Source organism: Melanotaenia boesemani, chromosome 8, assembly GCF_017639745.1.
Source record: "Melanotaenia boesemani isolate fMelBoe1 chromosome 8, fMelBoe1.pri, whole genome shotgun sequence".
NCBI classification, from domain to species: Eukaryota; Metazoa; Chordata; class Actinopteri; order Atheriniformes; family Melanotaeniidae; genus Melanotaenia; species Melanotaenia boesemani.
This window is the reverse complement of record NC_055689.1, coordinates 35,626,995-35,652,120: the sequence shown is the minus strand read 5'-3', so window position 1 is coordinate 35,652,120 and position 25,126 is coordinate 35,626,995. Positions and strand designations below refer to the sequence as shown.

At 45.8% G+C, this 25,126-nt stretch overlaps 2 long non-coding RNA genes across 2 annotated transcripts; one reads left to right on the top strand and one right to left on the bottom strand.

Moving 5' to 3' along the window:
- LOC121645214 lies at window positions 1-23,817 on the top strand. The gene is made up of 4 exons (XR_006011385.1): window positions 1-10; window positions 8,019-8,029; window positions 10,361-10,372; window positions 23,755-23,817. It is a non-coding gene; the product is annotated as an uncharacterized LOC121645214 (long non-coding RNA).
- Window positions 6,535-21,040, bottom strand: LOC121645207. Its single transcript, XR_006011377.1, has 3 exons — window positions 21,029-21,040; window positions 15,260-15,270; window positions 6,535-6,974 (listed from the first exon to the last, which is right to left on the bottom strand). It is a non-coding gene; the product is annotated as an uncharacterized LOC121645207 (long non-coding RNA).
- Window positions 23,818-25,126: the final 1,309 nt, after the last annotated feature.

The window sequence follows — 25,126 nt, the reverse complement described above, 5'->3', positions numbered from 1 at the left end:
ACTCCACAACGTCCACTAGAGGGCCTCACACACTGTTACACTTCTATGGTTTGTCAGGATTCAGTCTGGGTTCTTTGTACAGGTGGAAATAAAGTAAACATCACTGTTTTCTACATCATTACACTCTAATAAAATACATATTTTTATTACTTTACTACAAGAATCCGAACATAGTATATACATAATGATAAGATAAGATAAAATGAGACTTTACTTAAGAAATAACATGTAAAAAAAAAACTACCACAGTATCTTGTTTTCTATGTACAAGTAATGTGAGTGTGTATGTCAGGGGGATCACACTCCTCAGCCTCCCTGGAAAGATCTATTCAGGGCTCCTGGAGAGGAGGGTCCATTGAATAGATGAACCCTGGATTGAGGAGCAGTGTGGTTTTCATCCCGGTCCTGGAACAGTGGACCAGGTCTAAACCCTCTTCAGGGTCTTAGAGGGGTCGTGGGAGTTCACCCAACCAGTCTACATGTGTTTTGTGGACCTAGTGAAGGCGTTTGACTGTGTCCCCTGGGGACTCCTGTGGGGGGTACTCCGGGAGTAGTGCCGGACCCTCTTGTACGAGCAGTCCGGTCCCTGTACAACCGGTGTCAGAGCTTGGTCCACATCGCCGGCAGTAAAACAGTCGTTTCCGGTGATGGTTGAACTCCTCCAAGGCTGCCATTTGTCACCAATTCTGTTCATTACTTTTATGGACAGAATTTCTAGGATCAGCTGAGGTGTTCAGGGGATCCAGTTTTGGTGAACCCAGGACGCCTCTCGAGTTTCTTCCTTTTGCAGATGATGTGGTTCTGTTGGCTTCTTCAGTCCGTGATCTCCAGCTCTCGCTGGCATGCTTCACAGCTGAGAGTGATGCGACTGGGATGAGAATCAGCACTCCAAAAACTAGACGATGGTCTTCAGCCAGAAAAGGGTGTCCTCTCCAGGTCAGGAATGAGGTCCTGCCCAAGTGGAGGAGTTCTTATCTTTTTCATGAGTGAGGGAAGGATGGAGCGTGAGATTGACAGGCAGATCGATACAGACTCTGCATCAGTCTGTATTGGTGTAGAAGGAGTTTGTTGGTGACGTTTTAGATCTACTGGCTGATCTACGTTCCTACCCTTCACCTTATGGTCACCAGTTGTGGGTAGTTACTGAAAGAACAAAATCACTGATAGAAGTAGCTGCAATGAGTTTTCTCTGTAGATTATATATATATATATATATATATATATATATATATGTATGTATGTAAATTCATCATAGCTTAAGTGTCTAATACGGCTACCAATATGAAACTAGATGCGTAATTTTACTTCTACTACTACTCAAACTCTGGTTCATATTCAACATTTCTTCTCAGTTTCCCTTAAAAACTTCGAAAAACTCGGGAGTCTAAAGGGTTAATACCTCTTCTACTTCTGGAGTCTTTGTTTCCAGATGCTTGTATTTGTGGTGGTGCTTCATTTCAAGGTGTCTTCTTACGTTGTAGTCCTTCATTCCAGCCTCTCTGTCTCCACACAGAAGACACACAGCTTTGTCCTTTACATCCACAAACACATTCTCTGTTTACAAAGTCCACTTTTCCTTTAGCCATTTTCTGGGGAGAGGGGTTGCTGACAAAGGTGAGCAGCTCCGTCAGGTTTCTGGAGAATCGGTGAGGTACTCGTTTGCAGGCCTGTGATTGTAAACGTACTAGCAGTGCATTGTGGGACTTGTAGTATTATGGTGGTACGTGTGCTGTATCAGCGGGCCAGCTCTAATAGTGATTAGATATGATCATGCAGGCCAAAGATAGTTCATTCACGACCCGGATGTGGCCCGCGGGTCTTAAATTTGACACGTGATTTAGACTGAATCATTTCCCACATATAGAAGGTGTCTTTTGACATCCTCTGTTAGAGCTCATGTGGTACTTTAAATGTTCATTTTGACTGAAACATTTTCCACATGTTGGACAAGAATACGGCCTCTCACCTGTGTGAATTCTCATATGGCGCACCAAAGTACTCTGGCGACCGAAACATTTTACACATATTGGACAAAAAAATGGCTTCACACCTGTGTGAATTCTCATGTGGTACACCAAATGAGTATTTTGACTGAAACATTTCCCACATGTTTGACAAGAATATGGCTTCTCTCCTGAGTGAATCCTCATGTGACTCAACAAATAACAATTTTGACTAAAACATTTCCCACATATTTGACAAGAATATGGCTTCTGACCTGCATGAGTTCTTACATGAACAATTAACCGACTTTTAATTTTAAATCGTTTCCCACAGAATTTGCAGGAAAGTTGTTTCCCATCTCTGTGGACTGTTTTTTGTCTTTCAAGGGATTTTAGGTTAACAAATCTAGAAGGCGGCTTTTGACATCCTCTGTTAGAGCTCATGTGGTACTTTAAATGTTCATTTTGACTGAAACATTTTCCACATGTTGGACAAGAATACGGCTTCTCACATGTGTGAATTCTCATGTGACGCACCAAAGTATCCTGGCGACCAAAACATTTTCCACATGTTGGACAAAAAAATGGCTTCACACCTGTGTGAGTTGTCATGTGGTTCACCAAATGAGTACTTTGACTGAAACATTTTCCACATGTTGGACAAAAAATTGGCTTCACACCTGTGTGAATTCTCATGTGGTACCCCAAATGAGTATTTCGACTGAAACATTTCCCACATGTTGGACAAGAATATGGCTTCTCACCTGTGTGAGTTGTCATGTGGTTCCCCAAATACCTATTTTGAGTGAAACATTTCCCACAATTTTGACAAGAGTACAGTCTCTCTCCTGTGTGATTTCTTAGATGAACACTTAACTTACTTTTAATTTTAAATTGTTTCCCACAGAACTTGCAGGAATGTCGTTTCTCATCTCTTTCATTACAATGACTTTCTAACAGAAAGGACTCTCCTACGTTCTCATTTGTCTCCGTTAGACAGCTCTTTTCTGGCTCTGTATCTGCACACGTTGTTGGTCCTGAGTTTTCAACCATGCTTTCCTCTAAAGGTGAATGTTGGTCTGCAGGAGGGCTATAAGAGGGAGTATGGTCCCTGTTTGGTTCTGGATCACTGTGACCATCTTCCTCATGAGCAGCCGGTATTGAAAACTGATCAGTTTCATCCTTCAGCCAAAGCTGCTCTTCCTCCTGACTGCTGAGGAGTTCCTCATCTTCCTCTTTAATACGAGCAGACTCTGGTTGCTCCTGGTCCAGGTTTGAGTTCTGGTTGCACAGCTGCTGGTCATCTTGAAGAGCTTCATCCACCTTGTAGACATATTGATGTGGAACCTCTGGAGGGATAAAGGGACAAATGAAAAACATGAAGAAAGATTTTAGTTTAGGTTAATTATTAGGGTTCCCAAAAAAGAAAAAATGGGACTTAATATTTATATTATTAAGTAGAGGAAGGGAGTAGTCTCCATGTAGAGCGGCGATCATGTTTCCCCCCTTTAGGAGGAGAACATCATCTTAGCGTCACACAGGAGGAGGGTGTTGGAGGCGTGCACGCTGCACATTACTGCTTTGCTACTTGTTTCATGGAGAAACAAAACACAGAGAGGAGCATGAGGAGACGATGGAGGAGGGGTAGGAGGAGAAGCTGGAGGAGGAGATGGAGGAGAAGAGTTAGTGGGAGTGGCCATGGGCCAGACCAGCAAGAGAGAATGAGTGAAAGAAAATGGATGATCTAGATGCATTTTTTCTTATTGTTGTTTTTGTTTCTTATTCCCATGTTGTTTGGTTTCAACTGAACCAAAATTTTCCTCCTGATGTACAAAGTAGAGATTAGAGAACTAGTGATGTTGTAGTGTTATGTTACACCTGGACATATCGGGGACTAAACAATGTTCTTAACAATATAATTCTTAAAATATTTATTTGCCCTTCGTCACCACTTCAATATATTGTGACTTTTCCATTGATAATGATTTTTGTTTTAAGTTCAACTACCTAAAAAAAACATAGTAGAAAAATAAATAAATAAATAAAATTATATATATACATAAATATATATGTATAGTTCACACCTACTGGCTGAAGAAGCTAACTGCACTCCATGAGCGCCTGGCAGCACAAATGACCCAGCTGCTAAAGGATGGGACCCACCCTGAATGGCTAACTGAAGATCGGACAATCCTGATCCAGAAGGATTCCCTGAAGGGAACAGTTTCATCCAACTATCAGCCACTAACCTGTCTCCCCACCACATGGAAGCTCATGTCAGGCATCATAGCGGATAAGATAAGTGGGGACATGGATCAATACATGAGCACAGCACAGAAGGGCATTGGTAAAAAATACCAGAGGAGCAAAACACCAGCTGCTGGTAGATAGAACAGTCGCTTGGGACTGCAGAACCAGAAATACCAATCTGTGCACTGCCTGGATTGATTACAAGAAAGCCTATGACTCAATGCCACACACATGGATCATGGAATGCTTGGAGATGTATAACATCAACAGGACTCTAAGAGCCTTCATTGCAAACTCAACGCGGCAGTGGAAGACCACCCTTGAGGCCAACTGCAAGCCAATTGCACAAGTGTCCATCAAATGTGGCATATACCAAGGAGATGCCCTGTCCCCTGTGCTGTTCTGCATAGGTCTGAACCCCCTCAGCCAAATAATCACAAAGACTGGCTATGGATACCAACTCAGAAATGGGTCCACCATCAGTCACCTCCTCTACTAAGAGCGAGAGAGACATTGACTCACAGATCCACACTACCAGGATCTACAGCAATGACATCAGAATGTCATTTGGACTTGAGAAGTGTGGGTGGATGGTGACAAAGAGAGGGAAGGTAGTCCATACAGAAGAGGTCTCACTCCCAGACGGCAGAATAGCAGACATTGAGGACAGCTACAATTACCTTGGAATCCCACAAGCAAATGGCAACCTCGAACGGGCCACAAGAAAAGCAGCCACAGCCAAATACTTCCAAGGACTAAGGCAAGTCCTAAGGAGTCAACTCAATGGCAAGAACAAGGTCCGGGCAATTAACAGCTATGCCCTGCCGGTCATCAGAATAATAAGCTGTCCAAAGGAAGAGATTCAGACCTCAGATGTGAAAACACGAAAGCTCCTGACCATGCATGGAGGGTTCCACCCCAAATCCAGCACCCTGAGACTGTACACTAAGCGCAAGGAAGGAGGCAGAGGAGTGCCACTATCTGGGATGAAACATCCAACATCCTTGAATACATCAGGAAGATGGCCTCAACAGAGGAAGCGCTCAGTGAATGTCTCGGGCAGTGGAAAACAGATCAAGTGGTGATGGCGGAACCATCATGGGAGAAAAAGCCCCTCCATGGGATGTACCACCAACAGATAACTGAATTGGCTGATATCGAGAAATTCTACCAATGGCTAGAAAGGGCTGGACTAACATACCGGACTGTACCGGCATGAACTGAACCGCTCAATGGAAACAAGGCAAAAGACAGCACAGAGGCACTGATCATAGCTGCAGGGGAGCAGGCCTTGAGCACAAGAGCAATAGAGGCCCAGATCTACCATACAAGACAAGACCCAGGGTGTAGGATGAGAGACCGGAGGGCTTACAGAACAAACTTTAACCCTTTAAATCCTGACCTTTGATTTTCATTTAAGGATAAAGTATAACTCCTCCCTGAGCCGCCACCTTACCATGGTGGGGGGGTCTGGACATCCTGATGATCCTAGGAGATATGTTGTAGGGTCACCTATAGCAAACAGGTTTTTAAGGGAGGGACCAGACAAAACGCGTTGCAATGGACCCCTATGATTTCGAAAAATATGGACCCATGTTTCCCTTGCCTTGCTCGGACATGGGTCACCGGGGCCCCCCTCTGGAGCCAGGCCTGGAGGTGGGGCACAGATGGGAGCGTTTGGTGACCGGGCCTTTGTGCATGGGGCCTGGTCAGGCTCAGCTTGAAAGGGTGACATGGGCCACCCTCCCGTGGGCTCACCACCTGCAGGAGGGGCCATAGGTATCGGGTGCAGTATGAGCTGGGTGGTGTCCGAAAGCAAGGACCCTGAAGATTTGATCCTTGCCTGCAGAAGATAGCTCTAGGGACATGGAATGTCACCTCTGTAGCGATGAGGAGTCTGAGCTGGTGCACAAGGTTGAGCAGTTCCAGCTAGTTGTAGTTGGACTCACCTCAATGCACGGCTTGGGCTCTGGAACCACCGTCCTCAAGAAGGGCTGGACCTTGTGTATTGTGGAGTTGCTCCAGGTTTGGGCATGCTCATTGCCCCCCAACATGGTGCCTGTACGTTGAGGTTTACCCTGGTGGATGAGAGGGTAGCCTCCCTCCGCCTTCAGATGGAGTGGACGGGTCCTGACTGTGCTCATGCACTGAACAGCAGTTCAGAGTATCCACTCTTTTTGGAGTCCTTGGAAGAAAAGGGGTGTTGGGAGGCCCCCCTGATCTGAATCTGATTAGTGTTTTGTTATTGGACTTCTGTGCTTGTCATGGATTGTCCATAACGAACACCATGTTCAGGCATAAGAAAGCCAACATGTGGACTTGGCACCAGGACACTAGACTAGGGCTGAACGATTTATCGTTTTCTGATCAAAATTGCAATTTCAGACGACGCGATCACGTGATCATCAAAGCTGCGGTTTTTACAGCGCTCCTGACTGACCCAGGATCTGTTGTGTCAACTATTTTACACATACATGCCGTAATCCTACCATCCTGGCAATCTCACCAATCAGAGGCAGCATTCTGCTCGTGGACAGGTCATGCTAACCAATCAGTATTAACATGCTCCTTGCGCTTTGAAATCTTTACGTGTTTAAAAATGGCTTCAGCAGAACCAGAAGCGGAGTTGGGGATTTTAAACCCCAAGAAAAACAGTACGTCGGTCATTTGGGAGTATTTCGGGTTTGAGGCTGCAGATGTGCACCAGAAACAGGTACTGTGCAAAACCTGTTGCACTAAAGTTGCAACGTCTAGAGGAAACACAACTAACTTATACCGGCACTTAAAAAAATCACCACAGGCTTTTGCATGATGAGTGCATGACAAAAAAGTCTGGTGAAAAGTCAAGTGAAAATGATCCTCAGGCCCACTGTAGCAAACAGTCTACAATTACAGCATCATTTCAAAGTGTAACTCTGTATGACAAGACCAGCAAAAGACACCAGGCGATAACGACTGCCATTACGCTCTATATTGCCAAGGACATGGTGCCTGTTAACACGGTCACCAAACATGGATTTAAAAACCTCCTCAGCACGCTGGACAGAAGATATGCAATTCCCTCCCGCACCTACTTCAGCCAGGTTGCCATCCCACAGCTGTATGCAGAGTGTAAAGAAAAAGTGTTAACAGAGCTGAAACGTGGAGTATTACGCCACAACTACAGATATGTGGCAGAACGACCGAACCGTATCTTAGTTTCACCGTGCACTTCATAAATGATAACTTTGAATTAAAAAGTCGCTGTCTGCAGACAGCGTACTTTCCCACTGACCAAACTGGAGAGAATATTGCCCTGGGATTGAGAGAGTGTCTGTCAAGTTGGGGTCTGAAAGAAGAGGCCCAGACGTGCATCACAACCGACAATGCAGCAAATGTCATCAAAGCTGTGGAACTTAATGAATGGACCAGACTTCAATGTGTTGGACACAGGCTGCATCTTGCAATTGGCAAGTATATTATATATACATACATATGTGTGTGTGTGTGTGTGTTTGTTTATTTATATGAATGTGTGCAACCTGTACTCAGTATAGTCAGTAGTTTTTCTGTTTATGTTGTATTTCCTTGAAACCCTTAGAAATTATTTATATAATTAGCCTAATAATGATAAGATATTTACATAAATATTAGATGATGAATAATGTGTTATGTGCTTTTGATCACTTATTTCTTTAATGCTTTCTATTGGATTTCTTTTGTTCTCTTGCTAAAATCTGCCCTGTGAAGTTTTCCATTATTATAACATTATCAGCCTGTAATGCTCATTTACGGTTTATGTTCTTGTTTTTTTTCTTTTTTTTGGTCCAGAAAATGTTGTTAAAGATGATGCAAGAGTTAAACGGGCAACAGGACTTTGCAAACAGATGGTTGGTGTCTTCTCTCATCGCTGGAAAAAGAAGACAGCACTGAAAATGGCACAGCAAGAATTACATTTACCTGAACACTCACTAATTTCAGTGTCCAACAAGATGGGGCTCAAGGCAAAAAATGGTTGAGAGGGTGTTGGAGCAGAGCAAAGCGTTGTCTCAGGTTCTGTCTGAAGACAAGAAGACACGTCACTTGGTCCCCACTTGGCAGGACACAGAAGTCCTTGAATCAATAAACAAAGCCATTGGTCCTCTTCAGGAATTTACAGATGCCCTGTCTGGTGAAGCCTATGTAAGTGTGTCGTACCTGAAGCCAGTTCTCCATCTCCTGAGAACATCAACTCTGACTAGAAGCGATGAGGACACAGATCTTACCAAGGAAATAAAGTCAAGAGCTCTTGTCTACATTGAAGATAAATACAGCAATTCAGCCACACAGGAGCTAATGGACATGACTTCATCTTTTCTTCTAGATGGCGGCGCGCAGGAGTGCAGCGGCTCGCAGCTCTCCGAGTTGGTGTGTTTGTTATTCTTGTTTTTTCTGCTATTTGTTCTTTCACTGTTATGCTCAGTTAGCAAGGCAACACAATCCTACAGCCGCCAGTACCTGATTGATATAGGTTTAAGTACCAACTTAGACATAACAAGCGAGTATCAGCGGACTCACAGCATACCAACAAACATAATGAGACCACCAGGTTCTCCGTGGATGGTCAGCCTACCTACGAAGCGACGGAGACGGCGTAGAGAAAGGAAGCAGAAACGAGGATGCCAGTCGGGCCATGATGCTAGACTGAGGAAGCATCCTCACAGACCATCGCTACCAAGTGTCTTCCTCACAAACGCCAGATCCGTCATCCATAAAATGGACGAGTTGGAGTTACAGTTGGCTTCAAACTACTTCGTGAGGAACTGCAGCATTATCTCCATCACGGAGACGTGGCTTCATCCGCTGATTCCGGATGCCGCAGTTCAGCTGACGGACCGCACGCTACACCGGCTAGATCGAAACAGGGACTCGGGTAAGAGCAGAGGAGGGGGACTCTGTGTTTACGTGCATACCAAATGGTGTAACAACAGCAGGATCATTGACACGCATTGCTCTCCTGATTTAGAGGTCCTAGCAGTCTCATGTAGGCCTTTTTATCTACCGAGGGAGCTCACGGTAGTTATTATGACGGTTGTTTACATACCCCCGGATGCTAACGTTAGCTCAGCCCTTAGCCTCCTGCTCGCTATTCTAAACAAACAGCTAGTCCACCCTGGTGGAGTTTTCATTGTGGCTGGTGATTTCAATCAAGCGTGTTTAAAGACTATGCTTCCTAAATTCATCCAGTACGTGAACTGTGCTACCAGGGGGGATAATACACTGGACCATGTTTACTCCAATATTAAACATGCTTACAGAGCCTCCCCCATCTCTCCGGATCCGACCATCTCTGCCTGTCACTCACCCCCACTTACACCCCCCTGCGAAGACAAACAAAGCCACAAACAAAGATAATTCAAACCTGGCCTGAGGGAGCTCTCTCTCAGCTAAAGAACTGCTTCGAACTCACCACTTGGGATTTATTCGATCAGCAGGACCTACAGGAACACACAGAGACTGTGCTTTTCTACATCAGAACCTGCGTGGACACTGTTACAGTTAATAAACGGATACGGATCTACCCTAATCAAAAACCCTGGATGACCAGTGAAGTTCAGGAGCTTCTCAAACGCCACAACTCATCCTTCAGGTCTGGTGATAGGACCCTGTATAGCGAGGCCAGAGCTGACCTGAAGAGGGGCATTAAAGCAGCCAAGGTGGCCTACAAAAATAAGATAGATGAGTACTTCACTGAAAATAACCCCAGCAAGATGTGGCAGGGAATCCAACACATCACAAATTACAGAAACAATAGTTCCATCACTGTGGGTGCTGATGCTTCCCTAGCAAAGGAACTTAACCACTTCTTTGCCCGTTTCGAAGCAGTAAACCCCACAGCAACCACTCTACACCCACCAAACTCCAGCAGCAGCACACTAACACTTCAGGAACATGAAGTGAGACGGGTGCTGAAGACTGTAAACCCCAGGAAAGCTGCCGGCCCAGACGGTATACCTGGGAAGGTAGGGCTGCTCAATTATGGGAAAAATGATAATCACGATTATTTTGATTGATATTGAGATCTCGATTATTTAACACGATTAGAGAAAGAGGGGGGGGGGGGGGTCATTAAGACATTTTAAGTGTTTACTGTGGTAATACAGACTAGTTTCTTTCTACCAGGTCCCCATAGCTATTGTTTGTCTCAGACCAGCAGCTATGTTCTGCCCGGTGTGATCTGGAAAAAAAATAGTCTGAAGACATTTCGTTTTCACGTTAAAATCCGCGTCAATAAAAAGGTACCGAGACATTTCTATACGGCTTGACCACAGGTCCGTCTTTCACACACCCTCACCACACTCATCATACAGGGCAGGAGAGACAGTCCACTAAAATGGTGTTAAGATGGCAGTGATGCCATTTGTCCAAAGTGTTGATGAGTTTCTTAAATCCCGGATTGTTTGCTGTGTTAAACGAGAAAAGAGGAGGGAAGTGGTATTCAGACCACAGCTTCATATCAGATGGATTCTGCTCATTCCTGTTGTATCAGAGTCTCTGTGGTTCCAGCTGCAAACACTAATTATTCTAATAGAAAAACTCACCAACAATGTGCTTCATAGAGCTTTGGAAAGAATAGAAAATGTTTTAAAATGTGTTATAGAGAAGATAAAATGAAGAAAACCAAGCAGAGGTTGCAGAGTGCTGAAAAGCAGAGTTTATATTTCCACTTAAACAAATAAAATCTCAAACCTATAAGGTTTTATAGACAATGATGCAGAGTGAATCAGCAGTGTTAGGAGAGTAGAGTAAGACAGACGTCACCATTTACCCAAAATATACAATTTTCTTCCACATTTCTGGAGCATAAAATACACAAACATGTCCCCAAAGTTGCAGGTAAAACTGTTCCAGATGATCTAAGTATTGTGTTTGTGCAGGACTCAATAACCACTGCGTGTTGCTCCGTTTGTGGCGTTTATTCAACTGACGCACACTACACACTTTACGACTTTTGCCGTACATCGCTACTGTCACCCTTAAAGACACAGTAACCAACAGGCACATTAAGGAGAACAGCTGCCTGTTGAGAACATAACATCCCCCCCCCCAGGAACTTAAGCAAACATTCGTCCCTCAAATCACCCAGTGTCATCATCACCCTGTCACATAGTCCCCATGAGAGACAGGCAGGCCCTCATCCTCTGGGGGCGTGATGTTGGTGAAGCTGCGTTGAGTGGCGCTGGTGGGTCATCCCCCACCCGATTAGCTCCTGGCCTTGGGCTGCCAACCTAACGCTGCCGGCGACAGGGGTGATGCTGGTGCAGCGGGGTTGCGGACTCTATGCAGACGGTTTGCGTGCCAACGAGTCCCGTTTTCCAGTCTGTAAGTGGCAGGCCCGAGCTGCTTAGTCACCCGCAGGGGCTCTGACCAGTATGACTGCAGCTTATTTTGGCCGTGGAGGCGTTTGATCCTGACCCAATCCCCTGCTGAAAACGAGGGGCTCTGCACTCTGTGTGTGGCATCATACTTCTTTTTCATCCGAGCCTGGGAATCTCTCACCTTAGCTCTAGCAATCTGGAGCCCTGGGCTCCCGCACACAGAAGCAGGCTCAGCTCTCAAGCAGTCCAGTGGTTGCCGAAGTTCACGTCCGATCATGAGCAACTCAGGTGACACTCCGGTGGTGGAATGTTTGGAGGCCCAGATGGTCAGGAGAGTTTGGTTGAGAGCATCGCTGAAGGTCCTCCCTTCCTCTAGACATGCTCTGATACCATTTTTCAGAGTTTTATTCAGTCTTTCCAAGCCGCCATTACTCTCTGGGTGATACACTGCTGTCCTGATGTGCTTGCTGGACCGCAGTGTGAGAAACTCTGTGAACTCAGCTGATGTAAATTGGGGTTCGTTATCAGTTGTGACCACACCTGGGAGGCCCCAGCGCCCAAACAGGTTGTCCAGGTGGTCGACGATGGTGTGCACAGTAATGGAGTTTAACTGAAAAACCTCTGGCCATTTCGAATGAAGATCGTGCACCACCAGCAGGTAACTGGCATGAGCCGATGCCCCATGAAGTTCTCCGCAGATGTCGACCTGGATATGTTCCCAGGGTGAAGGCGGCCAGGGCGTCGGGGTGAGAGGGGCTGTGGCAGGCTGGCCTGTTTTCCCACTCAGAAGGCAGCAGGCACAGTTACACACCAGCTCCTCAATGTCAGGCACACTGCCCCCCAGCAGGAGAGCTCATCATGGAAGCGGTAGCAGGGGAGAAGCCTATCCTCCACTTTGGCAGGCCAGCCGTCCCGGACGTAGGTGTGGAGAATCGTGAGGACCTCATCAGCAGCTGAGGCCTGCTGCAGCTCCTCCAGGGTGACTACTGAACTGAGAGGCCCGTGCAGGATTTGGACCCAGTCTTCATCGCCCTCAGGATCTGATGACACTCCGCCAATCTCTTTTGACACAGACACAGCCCTTGACAGGAGGTCGGCCACCATGTTGGCCCGCCCAGGCATAAACTCCAGACTGAAGTTGTACTGGTTCAGCCTGTCAGCCCACCTTAAGAGTCTCATAGGCCTGTGTCCCGAGCCCTGGGTTGCCAGCAGTGCCGTCAGCGCTTGGTGGTCCGTGCGTATGGTGAACGACCTCCCAAATAAGTAAACATGCCAGCGTTCACAACCCCACAGGCAGGCCAGGGCCTCCCTCTCCCCCACAGAAAACCTCTGCTCCGCTGGAGTGAGTGCTTGTGAGGCGAAAGCCACTGGGTGTTCCACCCCATCTTGAGTCTGGGAGAGCACAGCGCCCAGCGCCACTCCGGAAGCATCACAGGTGACTAAGGTGGGCGCGTTCAGGCTGAAATGGGCCAGCGTGGGCGGTGACGGGAGCTGCTGTTTGATGGTGCGCACGGCTTCCTGGCAAGCCGGGGTCCAGTCCCACGCGGCCTCCTTCCTGAGCAGCTTGCGCAGGGGAGCTGTTAAGCCCGAGAAGCGTGGCATGAACCTGAGGTAGTAGGCAGCCATTCCCAGGAAGGAAGACAACTGGGATGGCGACTGTGGGTCTGGGATGGACAGAATGGCCTCAGTGTGGGACATAATCGGGGTGATGCCCTCCTTCGAGAGCCTGAACCCCAGGAACTCGACTTCCTCGACCCCGAACGAGCACTTTTCAGCATTCAGAGTGACCCCATGCTGCTCAAAACGCTGGAAGACTTGCACCAGGCGAGCATCATGCAGGGTGACGGAGGGTGCGTGCACGACCACGTCATCCAGGTAGATGGAGACACCCTCGATACCAGCCAGTATGAGCGACATTATCTTCTGAAAGCAGCTCGGGGCTGATGAGAGTCCAAATGCCATGCGTTTGAATCTGAAAAGTCCCACATGTGTGACAAACGCTGTGAGGTCCATGCTGGTTTCTGCCAGAAGGACCTGTAGGTAGCTGTTGCGTAAGTCCATCTTCCAGGAACCCAAAGTCACAAAGCCTAGCCAGCTCACATAAAGCTGACACGAACTGGGCAACGGTCTCACCCGGCTTTTGAGACCTCTGACGAAACTCGAAGCGGTGCATGCGCCAGCTCCTCCCAGAGCTGAAATGCGCCTTTAAAGCGGCAGTGGCTGTGGCGTACTTATCATCCGACAAGGTGAGCGTGGTGAAGACTCGCTGTCCCTCCTACCAGAGACAATGGCGCAGGAGCGCACACTTCCTTGCTTCTGCTAAGTCCACGTGTCCCAACGCCAGCAAATAATCCTCAAAGGACTGCAGCCACCTCTCCCAGGGACCAGCTGGGTCGCCGGGAACAGGTAAAAAAGGTGGGGGAGGCGGCAAGGCAAGTTCAGACATCCTCGTTCGCCAATTGTGTTTGTGCAGGACTCAATAACCACTGCGTGTTGCTCCGTTTGTGGCGTTTATTCAACTGAAGCACACTACACACTTTACGACTTTTGCCATACATCGCTACTGTCACCCTTAAAGACACAGTAACCAACAGGCGCATTAAGATGAACAGCTGCCTGTTGAGAACATAACACTAAGAAATCAGAACATGCCAGAAAATCTGAGATGTGTCTGGAGCCAAAACTGTTAAGAACTTGGATTCATGAAAACCTCCAACCAGACCAGGGGGGTTTCCACAAAGCTGGATTAAGGGAAAGCCGGGCTTATCTTGATAAGTCTGGATCATTTCAGAGAGAGCTCTGTTCCATAAAGGTGGTTTATGTGAATGCCGCTGAGTAACCATGGTAACTGATGCACCAGAACTAACCTGCTCGGGGCAGGCTAATGTTCAAGCTTAGCTTAGCTGTGTGTCAAAGATACAGATTCCCTAAAGCAAAGTTCCACCTGGTAGAATGCTGCGCTCCCACCTCATTCTGGTATTAAAGTAAAATAAAAACACTTGTTATCATATCACTACTTTGTCTTATATAATCAATAAATCTGTCAGCGCCGATGTAACTAAAGAAACATGACTATACACGTACTGAACATGAAATAAAAAGAACATGGTATTCATTAAAACTAATTAACACCTTATTAACCCTCCCCAGGTTCAGGAACCCGACCTCCACTGCCTCTGGTTGGCTAACAGTAAAACTGGGATCAGCTGAGCCCCGTCCATACAGGCCGAGGGTGTTTAAAGAGAGAGAGAGAGAGACACACACACAATAATATATTGACATTATATGATGATGCATATTGATTACTGGATCATTAATAAACTGAGCAGGGCCAGTACATCTTATCCAGCAGTGACGTGCGGTCAGGAGGCAGCAGTACTCTGTCTCACCTCCAGAGGGCGTAGTTTCACGCTGGTGGATGAACAGTGAAATAAGAAGCTCTTTTCAGTTCTTACAATGTAAATGTGACTCCAGAGGAGTCGGTGCCTCACCAGCCATGAACCCACCGCACGTCACTGATCTCCATCAGCTTTCTTTGTTCAGCTGCTGAGAAAATGAAGCTCTCGGTTTGCTCTCTTTCTCTGCTGCTCCGCTTTTCCACCGTCCACTCGTTCCTCAGGACCTCCAACATAACCAGGCCATGTAAGCCTCGCTTGGATTAGATTCAGTTAGATGCAGCTGAAATGTGTTAGTGGCACAACTTTAGCCTTAATTCAGAGCTGGTGTTACTTCAAGCGAGGCTTTCCGCTTACAGCCTGGCTTTCTGTAGCTACGCTGGTGGAGCACCCCCCAGGTGGAGCACCCCCCAGGTGGAACACCCCCTAGGTGGAGCAAGCTCTTCAAAGGTGTGGGAGATGCTGACAGAGCTGCAGATGCATCAGCTAAATGCTAGTTAGCTAGCTCAGGGTTGTATTCTCATAAACCAGCTTTAGTGTTTGATCCATGAAAGCTGGTTAAAATAAAACAAACCTTTTACGTGGGAGCGACTGACTGACTCATGAGTTTAAAATGACTCATGATTGATAAATTAGGTTTAAAGACTTTTTTATTTGCCCTGATTAGAAGTAAGTTATTGCTTTGCTTTATAAAAACACACATTATTTATTAAGTGATTGATAAATATTAGGACTACTGGTAATTATACTGGACTACTGTGGCTCTGGATTATTGACCTGAGTAATAAGTGTTGATCAGTTCTGTTGTTTGAGAGGCTCGACTACATGTTTCATTCTAAAATGAGAAGATATGACAGCTGTAGGCTGTTCAGCTTGTAAAGTGGAATAGATTCTGGCTTGTTGGTGAATCATTTACCGGATTAAACATCTTTGTAGCTGTTTATTGACTTTTATAAGAGCCTTTTACTATTTACTAACCTGCTTCTAGTGTTTGTAGACTTTCTCCTGTTTCTCTTTGTAAAGGAGCGAGTGCGTTGTGTGTAAGTGAGCTGCAGACTATATTTAATTTAATTTAATAAAGTACTTATCCTGTCAGAGTTGGGCCCCACACAGCCTTTTGCCTTGGACCCTCATGTAGCTAGAAGCAGGAAGCATGTACATCATGAAAAACATCGATCCAAACACAGAACCCTGAGGAACTCCACCACTTCCTCTGTGTGAGGAAGACTCATTTACAGGATCTCAGGTAAAATCTGAGCAGGAGTTTGGTTTAAAATATCAATAAAATCTGCAGCCACTTCAGAAGAAATATATCGTTTCCTCACAGTTCACACCGAGGCCTGGTGATGTTAAAAACACACAGTAGTGGTCTGACACAGCCAAAAGAGAGCCAGAGTTACCAGGCTGAAGCAGGCAGGTACAGAAACTCCAGGAAGGGAGAAAACAGGTCAACAGGCCGAAGGGAAGGGCTGCAAAGTTCAGGAGCAACTCTCAAGATCCGGCAGTGAGCAGCAGTGAAACTACTGCTTTTCTAGAGAGCAACACAGGTGGAGAGCATTAGCAATTAGTGCAAAGCAATCAGAGCTAGAGGAAAGACGCCTTCAGAGGCGGCTGGGAAATCCCAACCCCAGCCCGAACCCTGACAAGATGACTGGGACGTGGAAGCAAACTTACAAGATTTTTACTTGTTTATCTTCATCAGTCGGCTTTCTGACAGCTTTTCCACCTCTCTTGTTAAACTAAATGTAAACACAAGAAAACAGATTTCAGTGTGCTGTGAGATTAAAGTTGCATGTGAAGTATTTTCCTCTACTATTAACTAAACCTTTTGGATCCAGCTGATATCAGCTCTCAGACAAATTTAACATCATTCATGAAGAGCAAAGTCTGTCTAGAAATCTCAACCAATAATCAGACTTTATGATTAAATGTCAGACTGTCTGAGGCTGAGACCAGTTAATCAAAGGCCCTAAACAGTGATATGATGAGAGATACGTTCAGACCCGTATATCATATTTAACACTCTTACCGCTCAGCAAACTTCTACATCCAGTCAAGGAGGAACCGTGGAGGAACCCTCAGTAACTCACCTGTACAGGTACTCATTCACAGGTAGTTCCTGTACTGGTAGTTCATTTTAGAGAAAGGCTAGCAGAGCTCAACCAGACTGGTCCTGGTTAATATTGTGCAACTTACTTCAATACTACTACTTCATCCTGCTAGTAAACATGTAACCACCGGGTGGAGCTAAAACACTTACAAGGAGCCTGGAACATCACAGATGGTAACTGGAGAGATTCAGGGAGGAGCTGAGCTGTTACTGAACTATAGAAGAGACACAAACTTCCACATTCAACACAGTTCAACACACAAACCACAAACATCACCTTTATTCAACATGCTGTCTTTGCAGACATTTGGATTCACTCTGCTGTTTCTAGTCATTCTAACAGGTTTGTTTGGTTCTTTAAAACATCCATTTTTGGATTTTCTGCTTCTTCTTCACTTATTTGACTTCTCTCTTCCTTTAGGTGTCAGCTGTGAAGAACTCACTGCAGTCAAGAATGAAGAGTCCCGTTTAGAAGGAAACTCTGTTACTCTGTCCTACACTTACTCTAACACACCAGCTGCTGGTGATTATTTCTTCTGGTATCGACAATATCCAGGAAAACCACCAGAATTCCTGATCTCTCACACAGGAACAGGAGGAGACATTTCTCCTTCAGTTCCTGGACTGTCTTTTAAAGTGATTAAAGAACAGAAACAATTGGATCTGGTGATCTCCTCTGCTGCAGTGTCTGACTCTGCTGTGTACTACTGTGCTGTGAAGCCCACAGTGACAGGAAACAGCAAAACTCTGTACAAAAACCTTTGGAGCAAAGACAACGCAATACTCCACAACATCCACTAGAGGGCCTCACACACTGTTAAAGCTCTGATTGTTGAGTCATTGGACTGATGACAAAGACAAGAGAGAAATGAAGCAGTAAAGATCAGAGACAGAGACAGAGCTGCTGTGGAAGCAGGAAACAATCTGATTGGTTGAGCTGAAGTTGTGAAGAAGAAAAGGACTAAAAGAGATAAAATGATGACATGGTCTCCTTGTTCACCTGATCTTAACCCCATACAGAACCTGTGGTCCCTCATCAAATGTGAGATCTACAGGGAGGGAAAACAGTACACCTCTCTGAACAGTGTCTGGGAGGCTGTGGTTGCTGCTGTACGTAATGTTGATCGTGAACAGATCTAGACACTGACAGAATCTATGGATGGCAGGCTTTTGAGTGTCCTCACAAAGAAAGGTGGTTATATTGGTCACTGATTTGTTTTTGTTTTGTTTTTGAATGCCAGAAATATATATTTGTAAATTTTGAGTTGTTATATTGGTTTCCCTGGTGAAAATAAATAAGTGAAATGGGTATATATTTGGTTTTTGTTAAGTTGCCTAATAATTATGCACAGTAATAGTCACCTGCACACACAAATATCCTCCTAAGATACTAAAACTAAAAACGCCCCACTCCAACTTCCAAAAATATTCAGCTTTGATATTTATGAGTCTTTTGTGTTCATTGCGAACATAGTAGTTGTTCAATAATAAAATTTTTCCTCAAAAATACAACTTGCCTAATAATTCTGCACACCCTGTAGGTAGGTACATATTTTGATTGTCATTCTTATATATGGTGAAATTTTGTAAGATATTGTGAGAACGAACCAGTCTTTTGAATGGCTCTTTGAAAAGAACAACTCCTTAAAATCCGGCTCTCTTCAAAGATCCATAAATCCCATCTTTAGACCTGAGGTCTAAGAATGAGCAGCTGAACTTCCTGATGGACGTGGCGATAGCAGTCGATAGCATCACTGAAAGCTGCTCTCCAGGACACCGTACCTTGGGATCCTGCTACCTCGCCCCAGCCTTCTTACAGCTCCACGATCACCATCCACATTCTTGGTCTGAAGGTTGTCTGCTGCCCCATGAAAGTCTCCAACGGTTCTGGCCTGGTTTTATCCAACCATTTCCAGGTGTTGTCTGACGGGAGGATGCCCAGCTGTGATTCTGTGTTTACCATGGCTGCAGGCTCGGCGTTGACTAGAGATGTGACGTTCATGAACGAATCGATTCTTTTGAACGACTCTTTAAAATGAACGATGGGAACCGTTTCACAGCTGTGAGCCGTTCATTTGTGAGCCATTCTTTTTATATACAAATTTCTGACACTGTCTTCATCAAATCAAATCAAATCAAATCAAACTTTATTTATAGAGCGCTTTTCATGCCATCAGCAACACAAAGTTCTTTACATGAATAAAAACATAAGAATAAAAACACTCAATGAAATCTTTCACACAGTCACACGCACACACATAATGTATACACACAAACACACGCCCCTAACCCTATTTGCACTGACTGCTCAGGTTTATCCTTTTTTTAATCTATATTTTTCCTATATTTTTTTAATCTTGTATAGTAGATTTCATATAGGTACATATTTTGATTGTTTGTCATTCTTATATATTGTGAAATTTTGTAAGATATTGTGAGAACGAGCCAGTCTTTTGAATGGCTCTTTGAAAGGAACGGCTCCTCAAGATCCGGCTCCCTTCAAAGAGCCAAAAATCCCATCTCTAGCGTTGACCAGGGTGGTCGAGTCCCGGCGGTCATCCCAGCGTTCCTCATTGGCGAGGCATTGAAAGCTCCTGGTAAAGGGACATGCCGAGACTTGTCGTGGTCATGGTGAAGAATGCACCTCCATTCAAGCTGGAGCTCCCCCCTCTCCTCCTGCATCCACTGCTGCAGCTGCCATCATGGAGGCCACCGCTTTGCCCTCTGGTGCTGCAGGTCCCTCTACCTGGAGACTCTAGGCAGCTGGAGCTGGCCTTCACGTGCTCATCGTGGGGGATTCAGTTGTCCCACATGTCCATGTGAACAGGTGCCACACATCCTGCCACTCAGGTGTTAGCAGCTCCGCCCACCAACTCTCTCATCACCACCCCTCAGCTTCCATGATGGTAATACATGCAGACACAAATGACCTCAAGTTCCAACAGTCAGAGACGTTAAAGATGGATTTCATCATCCTCATCAACAACATCAAACAGTTAAATAAACACTGTATAATTTCCGGTCCACTACCTTCACCCCGTTTTGGAGACATCGAGATCAGTCGCATCCGACATCTTCACATCTGGTTCAAAGGTTACTGTCACGCCATCAATATTCCATACCATGACAACTTCACCTATTTCTACAACAGACCACACCTTTTCAAAGCCGACGGCTCACACCGAATCAAACAGGTTCTCATCTCCTCACCTTGAACATTGAACTTACCCTCCACTCCTGCAAAGCTCTCTCTGATTGATGGTCCAGCCAGAACACATCTCCCCAGTCAGCCCCTCCTCTCTGACTCATCATATACCAGTGCACATCACCAGCAGACATTATAAGCCTCCCTCTCCATATCCATACACTTCTACTGTCACACGTCTCCTTCACATTTATACAGCTCAATGTACAAAACCCACATCAACAATCTCCCAACCCAACTTTCCTGCATCGCTCAACATGGCTCTTTTAAATGTCCGATGACTGTCGAGCAAATCTTTCAGAGCAAACTCCTGCTCAGATTTACCTGCATCATGTCATTTTATCGTTAACCATTTTAACCACAGACTAAAGTCGGCTTTGACTCAGCAGCTCCACTGAAAACAAAACTTTCAGAGGAAAATCCAAAACGCTGTGGAGAAATTAGCAAGCTGAAAAGAAACTGCAGGAAAGCAGAGAGAAAACGGAGAAAACCTAAACTACCAGCCAACAGGGCTGGTATCATCACTAACTTCCTGAATCCACTCCATTCACAACGGCCTGTTTTTATTCAATTTGGATTAAATCCGATTCAATATCCATTAATTTACAGCTAATTGTGTAACACCACCTTTTGTTATTGAATATTAGAGACTTTATCAGATAACTATTTTTATAAAACACTGAGTCCATTTACTTGACAATCAAAATCAGCTATCTGGGAGTAATCAGATTACTGTAATAATCTGATCTGACACATCTACATGCATTTCTGAAATACCACAACAATACAGTGTTTCCCCAGATTCACAGCCAGAAATGCTGTGATGGAAACGAGTTTTCTCTTCCTTTAGGTGTCAGCTGTGAACAGCTCACTGAGGCGCTGCTGGACGGCTGGTTTTCTTCTGGGTTTACACCACCCAGAGAGGAGCTTACGAGGCCCTTCCCCTCCCACACCTCGGCTTCTCTGACCACATCACTGTCATGCTAACGCCAGCATACAGACCACTGGTTAAAGTCACCAAACCAGTTCTCAGAGAGGTACCTGTGTGGCTGGAAGGGTCCCTGGAGGTACTTAAGGACTGTTTAACACCACAGACCGGAGTGTGTTTAAGCAGGACGGCCCCTGCAACAACAACACAGACCTCCAGGAGTACACCAACGTCGTCTCTGCCTACATCACCAAGTGTACTGATGATGTAACAGTACTCAAGACCATCACTATTCGGGCCAATCAGAAGCCAAGGCTGACAGGGGAGGTCCAGAGGCTGCTGAAGGCTCGGAACGCTGCCTTCAGAGCAGGAGATGAGGAGGGTTTGAGGACAGCAAGGACCAACCGGTGATGCAGCATCAGAGAGGTAAAGAAGCAGGACTGCAGGAGGAAAGCTCATCACTTCAGAGACAGCAGAGACACACAGAGCCTGTGGTGAGGGATACAGACCATCATGGACTACAAGACCCCCTGCAGACCTGTGACAGCTCCACATATCTGCTAAACGAGCTAAATCACTTCTTCATTCGCTTTGAGGCACACAACAGCACACCTGTACAGAAGTCTCCACCCCCTCCTGGAGAACAGGTGTTGATGCTGGACAGTGTGAGGAGGACACTCAGCAGGATCGATGCTCGCAAAGCTTCTGGTCCTGATAACATACCTGGTCTTGTGCTGAGGGACTGTGTCAGGAAGCTCAAGGATGTCTTAATGGACATCTTCAACATGTTGCGTAGCCAGGCTGTCGTCCCCACATCCCTCAAGACCACCACCATCATCCCTGTCCCAAAGAAGTCGTCCTCCTGTTTCCATGACTACCCTCCGGTAGCCCTCACTCCCATTCTTAAGTGCTTCGAACGGCTAGTGTTGAAACACATAAGGTCTGTCCTCCCACCCTCCCTGGACCTCTTCCAGTTTGCATATCGGTCCCACCACTCGACCGACGATGTCGTCTCCACGGCCCTCCACACAGCCCTCACACATCTGGACACAAAGACTCTTACGTCTGTTCATAGACTTCAGTTCAGCATTCAACACAATCATCCCCCAACAGCTCATTCTGAAACTGGACCAGCTGGGAATTAACACCTCACTGTGCAACTGGCTGCTGGACTTCCTGACCGGGAGACCACAGGCAGTTCAGGTCAGCAGGAACACATCCAGCATCACCACACTGAACACGGGGTCCCTCAAGGATGTGTGCTGAGCCCCCTCCTCTTCCCTCTGCTGACCCACGACTGCACACCGTCACACAGCTCCAACCTCCTCATCCAGACTGTGGAGGGTCTCATCAGCAACGAGGATGAGACAGACTACAGGAGCGAGGTGAACTGCCTGGTCTTGTGGTGTGAACACAACAATGTCTCTCTGAACGTGGAGAAGACGAAGGAGATGGTTGTGGACTTCAGGAGACCACGCCCCCATCATGCACCTCTGACCATCAATGCTGCTACGGTGGAGAGAGTGAGCAGCACCAAGTTCCTGGGTGTGCACGTCACAGAGGACCTCTCCTGGACCATCACCACCACATCACTGACCTAGAAAGCCAACCAGCACCTCTACATCCTCCATAACCTGAGGAAAGCTAGAGCCCCGCCCCCATCATGTGCACCTTCTACAGAGGAACCATGGAGAGCGTCCGGACCAGCAACATCACTGTGTGGTACGACGCCTGCTCCACATCCTGCAGGAAGACCCTCCAACACATCGTGAGAGCAGCTGAGAAGATCGTCGGTGCCTCGCTCCCCTCCCTGCAAACATCTCCACCTCTCCTCACCCGTAAAGTCCTCTGCATGGAGAGAGACCCCACCCACCCGTCACACAGCTTCTTCACTCTGCTGCCATCAGGAAGGAGACTGCAGAGCCTGTAGACCAGGACCAGGACCAGCAGAGTGAGGGACAGCTTGGTCCACCAGGCTGTCAGGATGCTGAACTCTCTCCCTGCTCGGCCCCCCTTCCACACATCCTGGACTCTGATGCAGATCTGCTGCAGAACTGACAGTAAAACTGACTTTTTCCTCCCTGTTGAAGTGAACTTTTTCCTCCACTAGAGGCCACATGATGAAGTAGGCGGGGCTCTACTTCTGCACTGTGTTCAAGCTTTCTGTCAATAAGAAGAGCTGCTGTGAAGAGAACAATTGTCAGACTGAATGTTGAACATCAGCTAGTTTCTCCTGCTGATTGAAACCTTGTTGTACAGATGGAACATTGGCTGTGGATTATTCTGGCTGCTCTTTTCTTTGGTAAGATAGAAACTCAACATGTTTCCTCTTCAAACACTTGAACACATTACTGAGCTGTACATGAAGAGCTTTTAATGTTCATTCTACAGAAAATCACAGCACATCATTTCTGCTGCCATTTGTTACCTTGTAAAAACACCTTCTATGCTTCAAAGTGACAATGATGAGTGGAAATGACATCTATTCTACATGGAATAGAACTCTTTAAAGCTGCTCATTCTTCTCCTTTAATCAATCATCTTTATTGATTCATCTCTTCCTCTGCATGTTCTGTTCTTCCTCAGAGTGTAAAGGAGAAGACACAGTGACCCAGCCAAGAGAAGATGTTACTGCTGCTGAAGGAGACCATGTTACACTCAGCTGTAATTTTACTACCAGTTATACAGCTACATTACTCTGGTACAAACAAGAAGTAAATAGTTTCCCAAAGTACATGCTGAAACGATTATCAACCACAGCAGAGAATGATCCAGAGTTCAGCAAAGACAGATTTGATGCTAAGATCAGAGACAAATCATCAGTTCCTCTGAAGATCCAGAAGCTTCATGTGTCTGACTCTGCTGTGTACTACTGTGCTCTGCAGCCCACAGTGACAGGAAACAGCAAAACTCTGTACAAAAGCCTTTGGAGCAAAGACAACGCAATACTCCACAACGTCCACTAGAGGGCCTCACACGCTGTTACACTTCTATGGTTTGTTGGGGTTCAGTCTGGGTTCTTTGTTCAGTTTAAAGTAAAACATACAGCAGAGTGTTTGCTGCATCTTTTAAGTCTCTGTGATGATGAAAATAAAATTTCTTTATTAGAATTAAGCAGAAGAAATAATAATCATGTACTTTTCTCTCTTAAGACAGAAACAGACATTATTAAATCTATAGTTTATGTACTTTCATGTAATAAATTCAGTAAGAGTTTAAAGAAGTGATATGATTTCATGGAGGTGCGTTAATCTACAGTTGTTCAGGGATTCACTCTCAGTGCTTTGTTTAGCTTTTCTGTTGGTTTAGTGTGTGTTTGACCACGTTCTGCTGGGCAGACGACATCTACAACCAACATGGCCTCTTAAAGGTGGGATTATGGACTGAGCAGCGTAACACAGGGCCTGACTTCAGGGGCATTTACCTCTTTAATCAAGCAAGATGATATTTGAGCATGAAAACAAGAAATCCTGCTCTCAGATCAAACCATTATGCTCTTGATTAAAGAGGGAAATACCCCCATACCTGGCCAAAACAACACTGGCCACCTGGATTTAACTAAGCAAACAGGTACCAGCCTCCTACTGGATGATGACTGCTGGGCGTCCACCACTAGAGGGCCTCACACATGGTTCAGTCTGGAGTTTCTGTACAGGTGAGATGATGGGTGAAAAACAACACGTCAGTGTGTTTCATGCAGATTCTGTTACCGTACAAGCTTCTCAGAGATGATAGAATATCACGTCAAAATGACACAGTTTTGATTTGATATCACACTGGACGTACCGTCAGCTTAAATGAAATGATCACCTATTAGATTATCTGACATCAGTTTTTTTTAATAACAGCAATAGTAATTTTAAAATAACAGCTTTTTACAGACAGTTTTTATTATTCTCAACAGAAGGCAAAAAAGAGCAAGGAAGACATACCTGGAGGTTATTTGGTCATCCTTTAT